Consider the following 4413-nt stretch of genomic DNA (forward strand, 5'->3'; position numbering starts at 1 on the left):
TTGCAAGAACCTTGCTGTTTTTTACTTAGTCTATTGAACTGAAGATCTGTTACTTTCTTTTATATAATCAAGTAACAAAATTTTTGCTTAATATATTTCTCTATTGATTTTATTTTAATACATAGTAGATATGCATTTAAATATCAAACCACTTTTTAAAAAATATTTTATTATTTTTATTTTATGTGTAGCGGTGTATTGCCTGCATGTATGTGAGAGAACCCATGTCGTGCAACGCCATAGAAGTCAGAAAAGCACTTCGGATTCCGCTGGAACTGCAGTTAAGGATGGTTCGTAGCCAAAATGTCGGTGCTGGGTAACGAACGCCCGGTGCTCTGCAAGAGCAGTCAGTGCCCTTAACCACCGAGCTATCTCTCCAGCCCTGCAAACCAGGTTTTTATAACATTAATCTTGACTTAGATATTGTAGACACTGTAAGGTTTTTTTCGTTTTAAATGTGCTTTAATTTTCACTGTTAATTTTCTTAGTAGCTTGCATTTCTTGTGTAGCTAATAGTGTTTAGTAAAATTTCAATGCATAAAAGTTTTGCGTATTTTTGTGTGACTCTATTTTGTGGAGACATCAACAGTTTTTACACCTCACAGATAGGGAATCGAGGACAGGAAAAAGTAAAGATACTACCAAAGTCCAAATCGGTGAACCAACGAGTTTACTAGGGTTACTTACAGCAGTATAAATGAAAGGTTACTAGCAAGAACATGGAGAGTACAAAGGCAGCCTTGTCACTGAAAGTCCACATGGATGTGACTCCATGTTGTGAGGTGATGACTTTCGACTCTGAAAGCTTGAACCCCAAAACTTGAGTGCAACTTTGCAGTGTCTGAGAGAGTCTCCTCTCTGTAATAGTTTACTCTTTTTTTTAACTTGGGGTGGGGTCTTGTGATTCTTGTAAGTTTTACCTTAATTAGACATGGGAAGTTGGTTTAATTTCTGAGTCTCCTGATCCTCCCTCCAGATTAGAACATTTTAACTTTGTATAAATTATTGTACTAGATGTATTAATATATCTTCTTTGTGAAAGATCTCCTCAGATATTTTGCCAGTTATTTAATTTCACAATAATCATTTTATTAGTGGTCAGATACTCACATATTAATTATAATTAAATATGTACTCCATATATATATATACCAGATTTTGATGAGAAGCTCAGTATGTACCTTTGGTGACAATGACTATTTTCTTTTTGTTTTTTTACTATTTTTAAAATTTTATGTATTTGAGTATATTTCCAGCATGTATGTAAATGTACCCATGTCATGCAATGCACATAGAAGTCAAAAGAGGGCATCAGATCCCTTGGAACATGATTTACGGACATTTTTTTTAGCTGCCATGTGGGTGCTGGTAACTGTACCCACATCATTAGCAAGAAAAGCCAGTGCTCTTAACCACTGCACCATCTCTCCAGCCCCATGATTTTCTTATTTATTATTAATTATAAAAATAATTGTTACTAAACAATGAGTTTGCTCGTTGGGGCATAACATTTAACCTTTTATACTGTCTTTTTCTATGCATTGGACTATTTTATTAGCTAACATTATTTTATATACATTGATTTCATTACTTTTCTATTGCTGTGACAAAAACTATGAACGAAGCAATTTAAATAAGGAAAAGTTGATTTGTCCTATGGTTCCAGAGGGATATGAGTCCATCATGGCAGGGAAGTCTATGGCAGAGGCAGCTAGAGCAGAAAGTTGGGCACTCACGTCTTCAAGCACACACAGGAAGCAGAGAGAGCAAAACCGGAAATGAGACAAGACTACGACCTTTAAGCTCACCCTCAGTGACATGTATCTGCAGCAAGGCAACACCTCCTATAAGTAACCTTGCCCAAGAATCACCATCACTTGACTATATCTTCAAATACTTCGAGCCTTTGGGGCCCACTACTCATCCAAATTACAACACGTATGTTCAAAAGATATAATGTTTCCTAGTTTCCTGTAACATTTCTTTCAGGCATCAGAATAAAAGTGACATTTATACTTGTAAGACTTCTAGTGTTTATCAGATATCATTAGGAACATGCTAATTTGGTAGTTAAAGGATGCTGAAGATTGGAGAAGAGTTTTCTTTTGAGCTGCACATTTAGTAGTATTTTAGGTATAGTTCATATTTAAAATAGTAGCACCATATGACATAAAAAAGGTTATAACTCAAGGGTTAAACAGAAAGAAATTAAAAGCAATACAAGAAAGAACATGGAAGTTTGTTAATTTCTATCTCAGATGGCAAAAGGGAACACTCCAAAGCAAGTGTGTGATGTCATGGAAATTAAGCAAGTAGAGTTTTTCTAAGAGGTAGATGTAATCAAATATTTCAAATGTTGCTGATAGGTAAAAAGAAGAGAACCAAGATTTAGACTTTGGATAATATAAAATGAAGGGGGTGATTTTAACAGCATGAGTTTTAAAAGTCAATTGTTACGAAAAGGCAAATGGAGGCACAGAGGATGAGGCCTCTTAAATTTTCACTCTCTTTTATTAAGAGTACTAAGGGCGTTTGCAATGTATTAGTAGTATTCACAGAAATCTGTATACATTTCTTTTAGCCTTTTCCCCATTCCCTAGTGAATAGCCTTAATCAGTGTTATAAACCCAATCTGGGTCAATATTTTAGACGTCATGGTCACAACTTCACATATGGTTTCCTGTGGTAAATTGTCTGTCACAGACTAATCTCCCTCAGAGGAAGAAACCCACTTCAAAAAAAAAATATGAAACTTTTTCATGCTATCTCCAAATGGATCAAAGTACAGCGTAATGGGCTGCAGAGGCAGGGGAGGTTGGAGGGCTAAGCTTTGACAGCACAGTCTTGCCATTCTTACATAGTACATAATGCATTCTCTGTCCCCCAGTTCCCAAATGAATTGCCTCTTGCTGTAACAACACACCTGCTTCTACTCACAGTGCTTGTGAATTTCTTACAGACTTTAAGAACTTTCTATGTACTCAAGAAATTGTAACCACCATCTTTTCGAACTTAGTGTAGATAAACAATTCAGTAACTTTTGTTTATCGAGGCCAAACATTTTTGTGCTAATGTAATTTTTGGTACTAGATGGTGCGATAAGATCAATCTGTAACTGATCATCAGGTATCTCACGTTAGAACAGAGTAAAAGCATCAGTCTTGTCACTGCCCATAGAGCTGTCTTTGAACTTTTTGTGTGTAGTTTATTTGCCTTTAACTACTTTCCTGATATACTGTAATAATAGACAATAAAGTGGGAGACTATTTATTGTTTGGCTATCCATGTAGTACTGTCAATGTTTGTAACGGATCTCATTGTCTTTTCGCTAATCTTTCTTCCTTTTCCAGAAAGTGCTGTCTGAAACACTCCTTGTCAACAAAACTGATAAGAAGTGCGTAAAGTCCCAAATCTTTTCCTTACCTGTGTAAAGTAACATGAACTTCTGTCAGTTTCATGAATGTCAAAAGAAACATAGTGCTCCTGGGTCAGAAAAAGTGAAAGTCATTATTCAAAACAATAGAGTGGTCAAAATAACAGCATTGTTGCCAAGACCCTGAAACCCAGTTCCAGGAGGATGACATGGAGTAATGCAATATCTGCACATACAGTGTAAATTTACAAGGAAATATCCATCATCTTAAGAAATATAAAAATTTAATAATGGGCTAGAGCATTCATCCCCTTTACTTCAGAGTGAAACATTATCTCTGTTTCCCAATGCTATTTAATGTACATTCCTCAGGTCAGTATGCAATGAAATACGTCATTCTGTCCTTTCTCAGAACTTGAAAAACAAGGTGAGTCCATTGAGGAATCATCTCCCTACAGAAATATGTTCACATATATCAGTAAATAACAAGATACAATCAAGCATAGCTATAAAAGTTGAAAAAAAAACTATCTTGAATAAAACATTTATTATTTCAAACATTTTATTTGTAATTAACAAGACTTAAAACCTAAAAGGCAGAGAAATTGAAAGCAATAGTATGGCAAGCTATAAACAAAGAAGTCTTATTCAAAGAAGTCTCAATTTTTTTTTAAGAGACAAAGAAGTTTATTTTGGCTCATGATTCAAGGTACAGTCCATCATGGTGGGAAAGTCAACCAGATGGTCACATTGCATCCACAGTAAACAGAAGGAGCGTCCAATGAATACAAGCTGGTGCTCCATGTGCGCTCCATTTTTTTTTTTAATTTTCAAATTTTATTTTCAAGTTTTTTTTTTTAGAAGCATTTCATTACAGCTTTAAAATATTCAGTAACACATTCCAGAGTGTACATTTTTAGGTTCACATTTGAATTAATATAGGTATACAATATTGAACTCTGTATAAACTCTGTAAGATATAAAATTGAATGAGTTTTTACCCTTTAAAGAAGACCTCCATTTCATTTTAAAACACACAG

The sequence above is a fragment of the Nannospalax galili genome, unplaced genomic scaffold (assembly GCF_000622305.1).
Source record: "Nannospalax galili isolate Female #2095 unplaced genomic scaffold, S.galili_v1.0 scaffold578, whole genome shotgun sequence".
NCBI lineage: Eukaryota > Metazoa > Chordata > Mammalia > Rodentia > Spalacidae > Nannospalax > Nannospalax galili.